Source organism: Passer domesticus, chromosome 1 (genome assembly GCF_036417665.1).
Source record: "Passer domesticus isolate bPasDom1 chromosome 1, bPasDom1.hap1, whole genome shotgun sequence".
In the NCBI taxonomy this organism is placed as follows: Eukaryota; Metazoa; Chordata; class Aves; order Passeriformes; family Passeridae; genus Passer; species Passer domesticus.
This window is the reverse complement of record NC_087474.1, coordinates 89,675,154-89,693,393: the sequence shown is the minus strand read 5'-3', so window position 1 is coordinate 89,693,393 and position 18,240 is coordinate 89,675,154. Positions and strand designations below refer to the sequence as shown.

Below are 18,240 nucleotides of genomic sequence, written 5' to 3'. Positions count from 1 at the left end.
CTGGCCTAAAAACACTTGATCTAAAATTATTGTCTTTTCTGTTGAAGCCTGTCAGGGATCAAGAGATATTTATGGATAATCTCGAACACCTACTCAAAGAAAGTTATTTTATACGATGTTTCTGCTTTAGCTGGAAGACGAGATACCAGTCTTAATCTAAAGCAGATGATGTCACTTTTCTCTGTGTCCCTCTGTGCACTGATGAGGAAGTCTTGCTAAATTCCAGCCTTAGGACAGGCCTTTCCTCCAGGAGCAAAATGACATGCCTAACTCAGGACCATGAAAATGAGTGCAACATCTAATCTGTCTGAGCTTCCTCCAGCATGGATAAGGGATTGATTATGCTGATTAACATAAAGTGCCTTTAGACGCAGATTTTATAGTAAGTCTTATTTGGAATCAATTCACTTTATTCCCATTAGACAAATCAACATATTATATTTTAATAGGGAAATGTGTTGAGCATTTTGTTTCCACTCTGTTTTTTCTTTTATCTCAATTGCAAAAATCTCAGCTCCATTTATCTCCTGGTAAGTGGCTATTAATTTTCCCAAAGCTAACATGCTTTCACTACCTAGCTGTTGCTACTTTCCTTCAGTTGTATTTGTGGGAACAAATAAAACCTAAAGCTCAATGGTCATTTAAGCTTACTGCTTTTCTAACTAATCTGGGAAAGTGGGAATTAGATTTCCATATGTTTAATATAGCTTGTTTTTTGTATGAGGAGAGTTTTTAAGGTCTTAACTCTAGATTTTTTTAAGTATTTAGAAGTAAAATGAAGGAAAGATAGGATTAAACAATGAATAAACAACATCTTTAAGGCATCTGAAGCTTTCTCTTAACTCCAGTCTTATGCACAGAATAAGAAAACTTCAAATTAATTCAGTTCCTTGCCTCCATGTTGCATCCAAGGTAAGAATAAATATCTATAAGGATAGGTACTACCACACCCAGCTCAAGTCCATTTTCTGGTTTTACCCAGTCCCAGCTTATACTTTATAATAAAATGTAGTACAACAGTAATGATACACGTTCAAATAGAACTTGGAGAAGTGTTAAGAAAAATTGCTTGTGACCTGCTGCAGGGTTAGAACAAAATCTAATTAATTGCTTATTAAACTATTAATGGTGGTTATACATAAACAAGCAGGATTTGCATATGCATTCACTCTTCAGGTTTAATTTCAGCCAAGGAATCACATTCATTGCAGTACACAAAAATGAAAAAGCTATATAATGTTAGATAGCAAATAGGATAAGTATGGTACATTTCTTGATTCCCTTACTGGTAAGACAACCAAACAGAAACAAAAATCCTGTCATAGAGTATTTGCAACTTGCCAATTTAGACACAAGTTTTATTGGCCATGGCTCCAGCAGTAAAAGCCATCCTTAACTAATAATGCCTAAAACATACTGAGAAAATGAAATTAATTTAATTATGAGAATTTCCCTGACAGCTTTACATTATCCTATCCAATAAGTCCAAAAAGTGTTAATAACACTTTAAAAAGTGAGACAGAGTAGATCAGCAACTGATCTGCAAAAGTAAAATAACTAGAGAGCTGAGTGAAAAAGAAGGTAAAAAGTAGAAAGAAAAACCATGAAGCAGCTCAAACTTAACAAGAAAATGTGAAGTTAGTCTACACAATAAAGACAAGATGATGGAGCATTTTTATATAATTTTGGAGTTTTTTACAAGTTTAAATATTAACAAAGTAGAATAATACAACTTTCATACTATCATCGACACCTTCTTCATTTGGTAGAAAAGAATATAAATAATGCATGAACAATCCATTAAACCTTTCTAGTTCCAAACATTATTGTATCTTATAGGCAGTCAAAATATGAAAGTCAGTTATGTGAGCACTTATCATTTATGCTGGTTAAGGCACTGTCATTTTATATTCTGGATCCATATAATTAGGTAAGAAGTTGTAAAATATAATCCTATGCTCTGTGGCAGTGTGATTAGGATTAAGCACATAAAAGAGTTTTGCATGTTTAAGTGTTAATTATTCCTAATTACTAATCAATTAATGCATTTTTATCTTGTTTTTCAAAAGAAAGCCCATTAAAGCTTTTTCTTTTTCTTATTAAATCAATATTCTATAAACTCTTTTAATGCTTACATATAAAAAGTGGTTTTGCCCATTTTTCTTATTAATATTTTTTTCCATAAAGAGCCCTAAAATTACCATTCAGGAGAAAAATGTAAGATTATACATGAGGCACCATGCCCTACTACTCAGACAGTAACATCACATATTTTAACATAATGGTTACTCAAAATGTTAGTAACACTGCAAATCACAGCTTCTAACAACTGTCAGCAACCATCAGGCATGTCAAATAAAAAAATTTAAAAAAAAAAAAAAAAAAAAAACAGGACAAATTGACAGCTATCAGAGCAGCAGATGTGCTGTTCAAAATCTCTGATTTCTTACAGCTATATTTTGGGTGGAGAAGGGTGTTGAGAATGAAGTAACATGAAAAGCTCCTAACTCTCTCCAAGCACTAAGCAGACAATGAGGTTCCTTTCGAATACTCTGCAGCAAGTACATCCAACATCAGGGAAAGTTGGAGCACTGCTACCATCTACAATGCCAGTGTCTCTGTTTAGGCATGCCAGAGTAGTGACATTCTGAAATTCTCTTGAATATGATAACCACAATCCACACAAAATGCCTCAAAGAGCACCTTTACCATTTTCTGTTACTTTGTCCCTCAATGTGTCTTAACATCAGTGAATAAATAGAAAATTTAGCAGAGTTCTAGAAGAACCTGGAGTTTGATGGAAAAACAAGGTTCAACAACATATAAGAGCCTCCAGAACCACTATCTTTTATCACAGTTTGCAACCTCAAACCCTTAACCTTCACTGAGTGGGTTATTTATTTATTTTTCTCACAGTAATCAAACAATTAATGAGTATTGTTTTGCCTTATATTAGTAAAATTAAAACTTTATTGCCTTTCCTATGTTTAATATCAAAACTACAGCAGAATTTACTAGTGGTGGAGTCATTCTTGATCACGACCCCACTGCCATAGGTATAATTCACAAGCAATTTCCATTCCTCTTCCTGTTTTGCTCACTTCATCTCAGCAGCATGGCAAGCACCTTAACATTTTCTGATGAGTACAGCTTTCTTATTTAGGAAAAAAAATAAAATTTGCTGTATGTAAGGGCTGTGAAATTCTTCTACTGACCACATTTGTCCTTCCCTACAATTTTTAAGACAGTTTGGAATAGCAGCACCCTCATGAAACACATGCCTTAAATTGACATGTCCGAGAAAAAAGGTTTCAAAACTCATTTACATGCACTAAACTGGTGCATGCCTACAAAAAACATTCAACAAGCTTGGCAGAACTGATTAAACTTCGCCTGTGCTCTGGCTCTCCCCAGCCTCTCTCAGTTTCTGTTAACCTCTGTGAGTGGTGCAGGCTATTGTATAAAATCAAAGGGCTACAAAGATGGCATACAAAATACTTCAAAGCAAGCAACTTACTTGCTTTTAAAGTAGGCTCTGCTATTTTGTTGAAAGCCTTACAAACCAGTATTTTTCCCTCTGCATGGGAAATAGACATTACATTTTTTTACCTTAACCGTGTCAGACACAGAACCTCCAGACATAACAGCATCATTAATTTATTATTTAGGTTTCATTGATAGGCCCAAGAAGATTCAAAAAAACAGCATAAATCTTTTACATAGATATTCATTTGCCAGTATTGCCTGGTTGGGATTTTCTTTAAAATAGAGCACATAGCTTCTACATCTTCTCTAAGGCCATGATTTGGATAAACAGCAGAGTTCCAGTAATTATTCAGTCAAATGAAAAGGCTACTCATGGTTTCTTAGGATAAAACAAAGGGCAGAGGGAACCTAGCCTATTTTTCCCATACATGGACACACTCCTGATTCTAGCACGTCTATTTAATGATGTGATTTACGTTGTGAGTAACACATTTTGGTGATACAATCATTCCAACATTATTGGGTTGAAAAAAACTTAAAAAGAGAAATTTTGCATCAGACATCAGACAAAATCTAAACCAGATTAGGGCATACCAGTAGAAGAGGATAACACAGTCTGTTTTCACCTGCTGCATTACACAGGTCATAGGGCCTGGCTGTGACATATTAAGTCTTTTGAACACTAAGTCTCAAGTAAAAGACTCTATATGTGACTTTGACACAGGAGAAGAGGAGTGGTGGGGAGAAAAAAATAATTTTTAAATTTGTGGGAATATTAAAAAGAGATTTGGCAAAGGACATGGGAAGCAGAAGGTAAAACAGGAAAAGGAGAGAAGGTTATACACCAGAAAAAGTGTAGGTGGATGAGGAAGGAGCATCAGTCAAAAGAAAGCACCGTGAGCTGGTGAAGGATAGATACAGATAGCTTTTAGTCCTTGATATACTGCAAGAACATCTCCAACATGTTGAAGGAGTTCTCAGTGGTTCAAGAACATCATGCTCTATATTAGGCACTTCATGGTAAGCTGGCATATTTCTTGGTTAGACCATCATGGCTGTTCCAAAGGGCCCCCAGTGTCTGAGGAGTTATTCTGGAATAATTTCCTCTGAAAGATGTCTAGTTCACATGATCATGACTATCCTGAAAACTAAGATCATTGTGAATGGAGAGAGTCAGGAAGGTTACTTCAGAAATGTATTTTCCTGCTTGATAACTGACTGCTGATGTACACAGAGCCTCAGAGAGCAAGATCAATGTTTAGCTATTGTCTGCTTAAAATGCTGACACCTAAACACAGAGGAAAACCAGTATAAATGCTTGGAGGGGCACATATTGATGCACTACCTAATCAATTAACCCCAATTTGAAGATTTCGTGGCAATAAGTTTCTTAATTGGAAAAGAAAGTGCTATTGTGTTCTAATCATGGCTGGATACAGGAAGTTCTTTTCTCATACATCAGTTAAGTGGACTCAACCACAGCAACCCTAAATTATGTAAATATAGGTATTAACTCAGGAAACATTTGAAGCCTATTTGGAAGGTCTAAATTACTTCAGTAGTGAGGCTGAAAACCACTCAAGCATGCAGAATAAAAAACCCTGCACTCACTGAGCTGAGATCATGCTTATGTTAAAGCAGAACTATAAATATGAGTTGCATGTTGGCATCAAGTCACTCAATCTGAAAAATCCTTAAATGCAAATATGAGAAATGCAGGAAATTCTTTCTTCAAGCATTTAAGGCTGTATGATAAAGTATAGGCACTGGTTCATTTTCCAACAATTTCCAAATCTGAATACCTTGTCCTAAAAGACAAGATATTGCAAAGCCCAAACCAGTAAACTCCAATTGCCAAATTTAAAAATGGTCGTAGCCAGGGCCTAGAGTGAAGGTGTGGCATAAATTCCACGCTCCTGACCTATTCAGAACATGAGTTTGCCAGTCTAATGAATTTGTTTACCTTGATCCAAAACACCAGTGAAGGGAATTAGATAATATCACGTAAAGAACTATTACACTTCAGCTTTCATATTGTGTTTGCAAGAAAAGGATGAAGAATCATAGTCAAAGTATTTGTGCTGGAGAGAGATATCTACAGTGAGCTCTTGAGATCTCACAAAGCAATAAACAATACACCTAAATAGGAAATGTTGGAGGTAAAGTGATACTGTCATAGCAACTGACTGCCAGAAAAACTGACCTGACTTTTGCAGCACCAGCTGCCCAGAACTGAATAGAAACTCCAAGATACACCAGACATATGTCTCCCATGCCCCTGAACAGTCAGAGACATGCAAAGATGAATAAATACAGTAGCATTTTTCACAGTAGCCTAAATGCTGTTAAACATTTCTGCTGCATAAAGTACAACGAGCTGAACAAAACACAAACCATTTTAATTTTGACTCTAGCCAACGAGCTTCAGAGCACACACTGTGAACAAACTATAATTCCTAATGCTTTACAGCTGGCAGTGAAGTGATCATTTGCAATAGACACAATTACAGGACTACTCATTCATTAGGCACAGTCATTGTCAGACAGTTATGAGGAAGCCCTTCTCCTAGCAGCAGCAGCAGGGATTTTTAAAAGTCTGGAGAGCTGACAACCCTCCTTTTTCCATAGGTTGTTCAGGAGCTCCTCAAAATTTGGAGCTCGTGAGTCCACAAACAAGCCTCTGAGGAAGTCACCTGGGGATCCTCCAGTTTATTTCCTTTCCCAGAGAAACCCTCCTGCATAAAGAATTCCCATGGAGCCAAACCTTGTTCCTCAGCCACCACATCACACTCATGAAGGTGAATCCAGGACAATAAATATGTAAGATGAACAAAAACAACCTGTCTCTCTGGAGATTATTATTTTTTTCCTTGGAAGGCAAAACATGAGTTTTAAAGCCTCATTAGACAGAGGAAGACTTGACTGTGACCTTTTCATGCTTTGGAACAAAGATTTGTGCTCTTGATTAGAATAATGTTGCTGTTATCACCTCCCATTCCTAGTAGCGTACGTCAGTCCTGATTTTTTTCCTGAAACCTCTGCACAAAGCCAGCTATCAAATGTATGCATGCAACATTCACATATGACATTGACATATGCAGCAGATACAAAAGCACATTAAAACTATTTTTTAAAAACTTAATTTCCTTCACAGCAGAATACCAACACCACTGCTTTTTTCTTTAGTTACTATCAGTTTCTTTCACTTTGTTGAACTCTGCCACATGTGGAAAGATAAATTATGTATTGATTTTTTCCTCTGTTTAATAGCCTCATGAACAAAGAGGTAGTAGTGTTGAAAATGGTGCTTCTGGGACAGAAGGGACATCACCTGCAGAGCATTTTGAATCACAGCTCTCTTTGGAGTGTTTTTTCTGAATTTAACAGACTTATCACCACAGAAGCACACTTCCAGAAAGTACATTCTGCTGATTTTTCCTCAAATTGGAGCAAGGGAGAGCCATATGCATCTATCAGTATAGTTCTTCTGCCAACAGTACAGCACAACTAATGGTCCTTTTCTACCTCTGTCTCACTCCCTTTGCTCCTTCATACATTTTATGACAGCACACCACTCTCAGTGTCACTGTTTTGTGGCTACTCCCATACCTGGTATCTTTTACGTGCCTATAAAAACCATCCTCCTGGATAGAGCTGCCCCAAGAAATGCATCACTGACAATTTCAGCCTTAGGTGAGCAATCACTTCACCATAATTCATTGTGCCATGCACAATTATAACTACTATAGGTTACTTCTTTATTGAACAGTACAAATCCTTCAGCTACTAACAGCAGTTTTCTGAATGCAGCAGTCATAAAATATTTCATTTCTCTCCTCTTCAAGCACATTTTGTGACGGTGAGTTAATTCAGCTAAGTTAACTAACACCATAGTGAGAATAGTTCCCTCAAGGTATTTTGTTATTTCTTATTTGAAGTCCTCAGCCAGAATAGAGATCAACAACGCTGGAGGGTGTGCAAAAAAAACCAAAAATTGTTTATTAAGACATGCTACCACAAAAGAGCTGCCACAGAGTTTTAGGCTCTATTTCAAACACATACTAACAATGTCAATCATCATTTGGTCCACAAACTAAATAATAACACATATTCCAGCAGGAGCACTCCTTTTCTTATCAACATTTAAACACCGAATTTTTCCTTCTTGTTGAAACATGAAAGACTCCAAATGTTTCACAAAGTATTATTTCAGCTATCTGGATTTCTGATCAGAAACCAGCAGCCAAAAAAAGACCTTAGCAGAAAGGGTAAAAAATTTTACTAAAACAAACATAGATACACAATTTTTGAGAAAACAGCAGAGTACATCAGAATTTTATCTCACTGAAAACATTCTATGTATCACATTTGAATATTTTTTCAAGTAAAATGTGTGGCTACATAAAAGAAAGAATTTCTATCCAAAACAAAAATCTTCCCATACAAGTACAAAATTTAACTGCTACCCCCTCAAAAAAAAGCAAAAAAAACAAACACACAAAAAAACCCACACAACAACAAAACTACTAAAAAAAAAAAACCACACCACCTAAAAACCTTCTCATAAGCAAATCTAGGTGACCTCAATGGGTTTATGGTTTTTTCCATCTCTATTTATGGTTCAGGGTTTTTTTTTTTCAAAATATTTTATTTGGGAAAACTAATAAAAGTCACATAAGAAAAATCCACAGCAAGATTCAATGTTATAGTTAAGGAGGACGAGCATTCCCATTAGCTCCATCGTTAATGGGAGGTGTGTGGATTCTCTTCTCTACCCTCTGAAGAGAAGCCTGCTACATCTGTCATTCCTCCAGAAGAACCCTAAGCAATGGGCTTAGTCTTTCCTACTCATATGTGATGGCTGTTTAAGGATTCAGTGAAAAAGTGACTTCCAGCAGCACCTGGGCACTGCATTACTGGTGCAATGCATTGCTGGTGTAATGCAGAGAGCATCACAGCCAGCATTCCTAGCCCTGGAGGCCTGGACACCAATCTAACTGGTCAGAGCACCAAACTGACACTCAGTGTTCCAGACATCTGTTAAAGCCCCTCTCTGCAGGCCACTGGCCTCTCCGTCACCTCCTGCTCCTGGCATGGAGTACTATACTACCCTTGCTCTTATTACAAGTAAACAAAATAAACAGTCTGTTTAAGGTTGCAGAAAATCCATTCAGTCACAAAGCATTTCTTTGATTTCCCAGTCAGCTTCTATTTATTTTTTCATGTGCTTGTTTTATCCATTTTGCTTCACTGTGCTGGGTCCTAAACCCTGCTTCAGCAGCTGACTTGGACAAAATATTGATGCACACAATTCTACCTACAACCTTCTAGGGAAGAGTTTGCAGCCCATTTCTCACAGCTCCTCAGACTCATTCCTTTCTTCCTTAAAGCTCAGTCTCTGTCCCATAGGACAGTTTATGACTCTACTGGAGAGTTCACAAACTGGGCAGCCCCCATCCCTTGAGCTCATCACAAGCAAGAGCATCCCTCTACAAAGCTTGGTGTGTGTCACTGCAACTTCACTCACTTGCTGGTTTCTCCAAGGAATTTATTTGAGGATTTCCTTAAAACTTACAAGAAACTTTTTTATTATTTGTGGGAGATTATGCAATAGGCAGTGGTGGTCTTTGAATATGCAAAATATTCTGCCTGTCATAAAAAAAAAAAAAAAAAAAAAAAAAAAAAAAAAAAAAAAACCAAAACCACAACAACAACAAAAAAGGGGATGATTGTGCCCTGAGTTAAACTAGAGCCTCAGCTCTGTCCTCTACACAGAACAGAGCCAGCTATCACTATGCATAAAGCAACTTCAAAAGCAAAACCAGATATTTTCTTTATGAAAAAAAGGCTATTGGTAGTAAAGAAACAGTTAAAGTATGAAGCCAAGACATTGCTTCCATATCTATGGAATAACATGGAAGAAAATGGCGAGTCCAGTGGTGTGTTTGTGTAGAACAAAAGAAGGCAAACAGAGCTTCCTTCCAGCTCCTGTCCCAAAACTGCCTTTTGTGCTCATTACTCACTAATGGTCACTGGCTTTCAATGGAAGGTGAAGTAACTCGCATATGTCTTAAAAATTAAAGGTTTAAGACATCTAAATTCTTATTAGTCAGGAGTTGTTCCCTTCTCTCTGCTTGAATTGTGTAGATTTTTTTCAAAATGAGATTGCAAGTCTAGTGACACATACCCTTGTCCTTGTGAAGAAAGCTGGCTTTAAGGTCACCTATGGCATATTAGGATCCTCCCCCAAGGAAAGGAGACAGGAGAGGATTCTCTGCTACAGAAAGGAAGGATGAATCAGAGACCACAAAAGCTGATTTTGCTGTAAACTCTGGATCCATGGTAACGTGGGAAAGGATTTGTGGTCTGCATCTGAATGTTTGAAAATTCAAGAGTCACTGTTCTGTCATCTATCCTACATGTCCACTCACCCTGCACATTTCTGAGGGTTTAAATTACTGTGACAATGCTCAAAGTGCAGGGCTGACTTACATTTAATCAATATTATTAATATTAAAGTACTAAGGTACTGAACTGTATTTGAGCAGTCATCAACATGATACTTGATACCTATGTTGTGATGGCTTCTTCTATTTGTGCAAAAAAAGGCTGTTTTATAAGTACAGCAAAAAGGGAGAGAAGATAGGGAAATACACCGGCTGACAAATCCCTGAATGCTGAGATCCTTCTATCAAAAAATAAAAAAAAAAAAAAGCAAACCCAAACCAACCTATTAAAGTATTTCTGTTTTGCTCTTGTGCCTGAAGATACAGGTAAGAGATGTTCTCTTACCTGTACTAGAAAATGTAAAGCAGTAAAGAACAATGTCCACTGATGAATTTAGGGGAATGTTCTGCACCATTTTTCAGGTTGAAAAATACCTTATTCCACAAATATTTGAGTGAATGGCAAGTATATCCAGTTTGTAAAAGCACCATATCTAAGGGTCATGGAATTAACCATTAGGAAAACTATGACACTTGAGAGCACAGTAGTACAAACACAATTTTGTACAGTTTATACAAGTGTAGGCCCTACACGAATTTGTGTGAACCACAGCTAGAAGACTGAAAGAAAATCCATTAACACTTTCCACTTTTAGACATCCCGTATCCAGTTCAGTAATTTAATTATCACTGAAAAATGATGGACATTTATTATAACATAGTTTAAAATGATCAGATTTCAAGAGATTCACTACACCCATCACCATATTAAAAAAAACAAATTTCACAGAGTTGCTGGTTGACCTGTGTGTTTCACGTGCAACATGATTTTACCCATCAGGGAACTACTGAGTGAGAAGTCAACACCAACACAAAACACACAATCCTACAGCATTCAAGGCTAGTTTACTTTCATTTCTATTGAGATTCATAATTGTGTCACCTGCTGAGCTGGGTTTTTCTGCTCCTTACCACTGTCCCACCTCCTCAGCACTATTTTATTTATTTTTAAATAAAAAAAAATTATAACAGACTTAGTGCAACAGTAAAGGCAAACATTTCAATATGCAGAAGTCAAGATAATACAAAGTTATTGTTCCCAGAGCTATATTGATTTTACCACAATGAACACACTTTACAAATAATTGTATGCATGTATTACTATAGCAACAATTTTATATAAATCACTCAGCATAGCCAAGCAATAGCTACTATGGGAACCTTTATATTTTTTATTTACCTGACATTTTTTATCTATATGGTTTAACTGTTGTATTAAAATAATTTAAATTTTCCTGGCTTTATGTTATAGTTTTACAATATACTGTGGCTTACTCCAATACATGCCACTATTGGCACTACCAAATATGGAGAATGTGGGATGTTTTTACTACAGAAGGTAAACTTTAGGAACTTTTCCAAGTTCTCAGCAACAAGTGACTCAAAATTAAGAGCAAATTATCAATGAAAATTTGGGGCATTTCTGTCAAAATATACAGAAACAGTTTCAGAAACTCTTCTAAAGCTTTTAAAACATGTGTTCTACTTTATAACAATAAAAGCACCTCAAAGCTGAAAGCATGGACATAAAAGGAATTCAAATTTCCATTTAATCATCAAGAGTTAGTGTAAAAGGAGGATGCAAAATTCTACCAATTCTGGCAAATAAAACAACTAATTTTTTAAGGAAAACTTACTATACAGAACTTGCATCCCAAAATCCCAGATGCAAGTATTTACAAAAATTTCTTAAAAACAAAACCAAAAATTACCATCATCAAACCAAATAACATCCTTGTTTTATATCTGAGATCATATTAATGGAATATTCCTGATAAAAAAAAAGAAAAAAGTTGTAAAATGTTCATCATCTCACAGAAAGGGAAGAAAAAGGAATTCTCATCTGTGGAAACCCAGCGAGTATAATACTTACAAATACCCGCTCCCTTGTTGAGGCTGTCCTGCTTACAGTCCTTCAATGCTGGTGTTATGCAGGACTTCCAACTTTTTAAGCAGCTACTCAAAGTTTTGCTGGGAAATAAAGGCCAAACCTTCAGAGAGGTAAAACACCTTAGATATTTTCACAGCTGATGCAAGCTGACTCATTTTACTTCTCTCCACAACACCTGTTTTTTGTCTCAGCTGCTGATGCAGTAGCTCATATTCACAATAAAACACCTGATGAAATCAAGCTGAAGAGAATGCAACAGCATTTTCCCTCCCTGACACCACCTGTGGCTTTCTGGATATGTCTGAAAGATGGGCAGTTCTCTCTCTCCACACTTCAGAGACACAATAGTAATAATATATTCTGACCGACAAATGCAAAATGGAATTGTTATTTTACAACATATCTCAGGTATCAAAAAAGCAACTGTGTCCCAGCCTGTTGGTGATCTGTTTATACTAGAATCCATTTTTGTTTCGGTAATTTGTGAGCCACAAAGTCATCTAGAAAGCAAAATATCTGAATATCTCTCACAGAGAACACTGCTAGGCATTCCCTTAGAGTTAATATTAATACTGCTTCAGGGTATGGATCTTTCTAATTCCAAAATCTAAAAGCCATGGAAGCAAACCATGTATCCCTAAATAAAGGGAACACATGAGAGTCAGATGATACATTAATTAAATGCAGGAAAAATTATACTGGAGTTAATATTTTAATTCAAACTGTGGTATTTTACTTTCTTCCAGTTTTACTCTCTTGCTTGATAAATCCTATTGGTCTGTATTCTCTTCCTCTATTTCACCTGCTGAGGACTTTTGAAGCAAGGAAATACTAAATGAGGATCTCTCCAGAACTTGGCTGCATTACTGCAGAGTGATTTCTTTACCAAGAGTCCAGCATTGAAAGAGATTTTTGCATTTCTAAGGCCAGAAAATCTATAGCTGAGCTAACCAATGATGATTGCAGATGAATTTTGATCCACATCTATTTTACAGCATCTTTGAGTTAGTGAATTCAGTCAAGGAAGAAGGGAACACTAAAATTTATGGGTTTTTTTCCCAGAAATTCTGAAATATAAACTCAGTAAAAATACCATTTGTCAACATCTAGCTCAAAATAAAATAAAATAAACATCCTAAAAAAAAAAAAAAAAAAAGCTGAGTTTCAATGGAAATTACTCATGATTATGGACCAAACACAAAATACCTTAATTAAATAATATTTGTCTCAAAAGTTTAATAAGCTGTACTGGGCCTGGCTGGGGTGGATTTCATTGTCTTCACAGCACCTGTATGGTGGTGTGTTTTGAGTTTGGGAATTTGTGGTTAAAAGCTAAAGTTGTGTTGATAACACACCAGTGTTTTGGCTGTCACTGAGCTCTGCTTGTACAGCATCGAGGGGATTTTGTGGGTTTTTTTCCTTTTTTTCTTCTCACTCTGCTCTTGCAGACAAGTAGGCTGGGGGTGTTGAAGAAACTGGGAGCAAGCACAGCCAAGACAGCTGACCTAAAGTTACCACCAGAGAGATACTTCAAGCCACATAACGATGTGCCCCCAGTAAAAGCTCAGCAAAAGGGGGAGGAAGGGGGAGCTACAGCATTTATCTTCCCCAGGAATTGTTAAGCATGATGCAGCCTTGTTTCTGTGAAATGACTAAACTCTGCCTCTTGATGAGAAGTAGTGAGTGAACACCTTATTTTGGTTTGCTTCTGCTTGCAGCTTTGTCTCACCTATTTAGCTGTCTTTATCTCACTTCTGCCCCTCTGATTCTCTCCCCCACCAGAGCGGGCTTAATGAGCAAGTGACTGGTGGAGGCTCAGTCTCCAGGTGGAGTCAACCTACCACACAAGAAAAATAAACCAAATACATAGACTTCATTTTATATCAAGGCAGACATACATGCCTATAGATTCCAGTTTCAGATTGGGAACTAGAACTAGAACAAGTTCCCTCAGATGGAAATAGCAGAGAACCTGTCCAGACGAGTAGGAAGGAAAAACAGACTCTCAGTGTCATTCATTGAATTCATCAGGTCTGATAAAGGCTTAAGAAGACAATGTCTGCTCCCAGGCAGTGCTAATCATTAAGAAAATTAATTAGTAATAGGCAGAAAACTAGAATTAAGTGCAGAGCATGATGGACACCTTCAGAAAAAGTAGAAAGCCTTCCCTGAACATTAACATACTGAGGAGGAAGAAGAGGAAACTGAGAGGAGCCTGTGTAAGAATGTTAGAACATTTGGAGGTGGGGAGGGGCAGGGCACAGGAGACAGAGACAACTCACCTCTGATGTTCATGTGGCACCGAGAGCTTATATTTTCCTACCCCTCCTTTATATATGGCATTTGAAAGAAAGAGTCTGGATGTTCTCATTGCTTTGAATTCCACACCACTTCAGGTCCTGGACAGTGAGGTGGATGCAGCATTGGGAAATATCTGGTTGGCCAACACCCTTGTCAATCACTGTAACAGAAGAACAACACGTAAAATTCTCTATTAAAATCTCTCCTCTTTCTGGCTGGTAGAATAGCTTTTTTAAGAAAAAAGCTATGGCCACAGGTGGAGGGCTTTAAGAAGAAAACTTTGTTGCATGAGCACCTAATTGATTAATACTAGACACCCACAGTATATTTATTACTTCTGCTGCCAAAGTTTCACTCTCTATTGAAAGACACTCAGCTGAAATCAGACTGGCACCTCAGAAAGTATTTACTCACAGTTTATGTTATTAAAAAGAACCCAAAACAACAAATCCTGAGCACTCAGTAACTTGTGTATATACATCGCCTGAGGTCTTTGTGCACAGCTGATGCATGTGCATCATATGTTCAGACCTATCTTTATTCAAATCTAAGCTACAAAATGGATAGTGCAGTGGGAGCATAGACCCTACCTCACAGTATTTTGCAGGGAGAAATATTTACAATAACTTCTGCCTCGATAATGAGGAAGATATCAGGCTTCTGAACTTCACAATTTCAATATCTAAATGTATGAGGGGTGGGGAAGGTGTCCAGGAGGCCCAGGGGAAGAGGAAGAAGGAAGAGACTCAAAAAATGTTGCATTGTTTACTAAGATTACCAGATCGTAACAAATAAAAATGGAAACACCACCAAAGGTATTTCTGCAATCATCATATTGAAGCCTAGCTCTGATCCACTGCAGTGCATACAGGTAATAAAGATGTTACAAATGTGCACAATTTTGAGCATTTAGTGAAAAATTAGTATTGGCTCCCTAGAAGTCGCCCACTTCACTGTCATTCTGCATAAGTTGTTCTACATCTAACTGTTCTAAAATGAATGAATCAAGACATGTTCTTGGGTGTTCTGCAGCTTCTCCACTAATTAATTCAGACTTTTCTTCACTTGCATTTGAAAGAGAATATGAAGGCAAAAAGGTTTGTGGATTTTTGCCTGTATAGCTTTTCTCATTATGCAGCTGAGTGTGATTTAGCCCATGCATGTACCGTCAGCAAGCAGACCAAAACTGCTGAGCACCCACAAATATTGCTGAAATCAATAGAAACTGCAGGGACATTGTGACTTTGAGACACATCTTATCTTTCTTCAGAAGCCTAGTCATAGTTGGAAGACCCTATTCTGAAGTTGTGTAAAAAGATTTCTGTACTGGTGGGTTTCATCTGTTTCATTTCCAGAGAGCAGAGTCAGGCACATGGTACCAAACAGGCCAAGTCCCAGGGCAGGGTGGGAAGAAAAGAAGGAAACCTCTGTCTCGAGATAAATGGAGTTCAGAAGAATCACAAACCCATTTGTGCACACAGGCAGCAAATCCACGGTTGGCAAAGTTATTCTATAACACATCACTTATCGTTGCAAATTAACAGGCCCAGCAGAGGTTCCCAGTGAAAAAAACCTCTCTTTTACCTAGCTTGGATGAAGATGGAGTGTTTGGCATTCAAGAACAGTGCAATGGAGCTATCCTACAAGCCTTGTCCTTATTCCATCTCCTGTTAAGCACTGCCATCAGAAGGACAGGAGAGATATATGGTAGTCATAGCACAGCATTTTCAAAGCTGAAAAGGCCAGGCTGTACAGCCCATCTGCCTTCATCATTACTGCCAGAGGTTAAGATGTCTCTGTATGATTGAGATGAGTACTAAAAAGGCAATATGATAGCTGACCTGTTTAAGGAAAGGTCCTTGCTTAGAGTACAAGGACTGTAGTTAACACTGCAAAACATGTGACATCATCAAAGAAAGTGAAGGAGTCAAGAGGGAGTCTAAGATATGAAGGCATTAAAAGCTGCTTTTCAGCAAGTTCTCCTGGGATAAGATTCCTTTCCCAGCACAGGGCTAAACTGAGAAACAAGAATACAAAATGCAGTAGATTCTCTACATGACACAAACAGCTAGAATATGCCCCAGGTGGTAGAAAGTACCTGTCAAACAAAACTGAAAAGATATTTTCAACAGTGTCCTCAAAATACTCTGTTGAGACAGAAGATGCAGAACCTGATAACATTTTTTTTTTCAGAAAAGTTTGAATTCATTGCTTTTAGAGGAAAATAGGAGTGGATCCCCAAGAGACCCCCACTAGAAAGACAACTTGTGGCAGGGAGCAGCAAAAGAACAGTGGGTGTGTGTGCCCACCCCACCAGCCCAAGGCAGCTACAGGGCACCAGGGAACACTCAGCTCTGGGCACTGGGCAGCTCCCTGGAGATGGGACAATGATGAGCTGGGATATGAGCACAGCTTGGTGGGGCCCATGACTGGGTACAGCAGGGCGGGGCTGCACTGAGCTGGAAAGCAGATTCTGCTGTGGCATTACTGAGACAGGGCTGGGCAGGGACAGTCAAGGTTGCTGGTACCCCTAGAGCCACACAACTTGCACAACACCATAAGCAAGAACTGTAAACAAGGAGTGCATTGCAGTTTTTGGTTTAAATTTTCCAAGTTTCACAGCTACCTAATAAAATTTTACTTGCTCCTTGTAAACCCTGCAACATCTTGTTACAGGTCCTCACATTTATTTGCTTTTCTAGTGTAAGAAGTGCATTGATTACAGTGGCTTCAGTGAAAGGCAAGGTCTCGTTGGAGCCTAGAAGTAGAAAAATAGCTGTAAGGCTGAACAAGGAAAATGTGAGCTGCTGAAGGAGACAGGTGATTTAGCAGCAGCAGGTACAAATAACATCGATGTATTTAATGCCATTTGTCTCACTAAGGTCTACCATACCCCTGTGATTAGTGAAAGGGATCATGGAGATCTACCAGGAGTCCATTAGGACTCAGGGATTGAGAGAATTTATCCCACACAATCTCTTGGGATCCAACAGGCTGTATCCTTGCAAGGCTGCTCTCTATTATCTTTGAAAGCTCATAGAGATCAAGTGGTCCCGTATGACTGGAGGAGGGCAAATGTTGTATCAATCTTCAAAAAAGTCAAAAGGCAAGGGAACTTGAAGTCTCACTTTGACGTCTGGGGAAAAAGAAAATCACAAAGCAAGTATTTTTCAAGAGTGTGGGCACATGAAGTCGATTAGGTGACCATCTATTTAGCGTAGATTGTCTTCTAGGGTAAAATTACTAGATTGGGGGATGAAGGGAGAGGAGTGGATGTCATTTACTTTCATCTTCAGAGATATTCTTGACTCTCACAATATTCTTTTATGCAATTTATGATGGTATGATGTGTATTGGTAGACAATTAGATATGAGAAAACCTGCTTGAATGATCAGTCTCAGCAGTCAGTAGATAGCCCATCCTACTGTACCTGGAGGCTAGCAACAAACAGAGCACCACAAAGGTGTGGGACCTGTCCTTTCTAGTATACTTATCAGTGACTTGGAGGTAAGTGGCTGTACACACTTTCATCAAGTTTGCACATGCATCAAATTAGGAGAAAGAGCTGACATGTTTAAGAGCAGGACTTTTTAAAAAGGGATCTAGACAGACTAGAGGAATAGGCCAGCAGGAACTTAATTAATTTCAAAAATGAAAAATTCAAAGTCCTGCACCTGGGAAGAAATGAGGCCTTGCATGAAGGCAGACAGGGAGTGATAGGCTGGGAAACAGCTGTACTCTTAAGGACCCTGGGCAGTCAGCCAGAGGTGTACCCTGGCAGCAAAAGAAGTCACGGCATCCTAGGGTATATTATCATAGCTAGTAGATTAAAGCACTTCATAGACCACATCTCAAACACCACATCCAATTTTCCCCCCTCAATACAGACATTGATGAACTGGAGCAAGTTCAGCAGAGCTCAGTGGAGAGCTACTAAGGCATTCAGGGATCTGGAGAATTCACCTTATTATTAGAAACTGAGCTAATTTGGCTTGCTCAGCCTGGAGACAAGGCTTCAGAGGAACCTAGCTGCAGCCCTCTAATATCTACACAGA

General features: G+C 38.0%; 1 long non-coding RNA gene across 2 annotated transcripts in view; it reads right to left on the bottom strand.

Moving 5' to 3' along the window:
• The window catches only part of LOC135305329 (uncharacterized), a 71,734-nt gene extending 59,679 nt beyond the window's left edge, over positions 1-12,055 (bottom strand). For both annotated transcript variants that reach the window (XR_010366554.1, XR_010366548.1), the window contains exon 1: positions 11,866-12,055. This is a non-coding gene — a long non-coding RNA (uncharacterized LOC135305329). The remainder of the gene's footprint in view (positions 1-11,865) is intronic.
• Between the last annotated feature and the right edge of the window lie 6,185 nt (positions 12,056-18,240).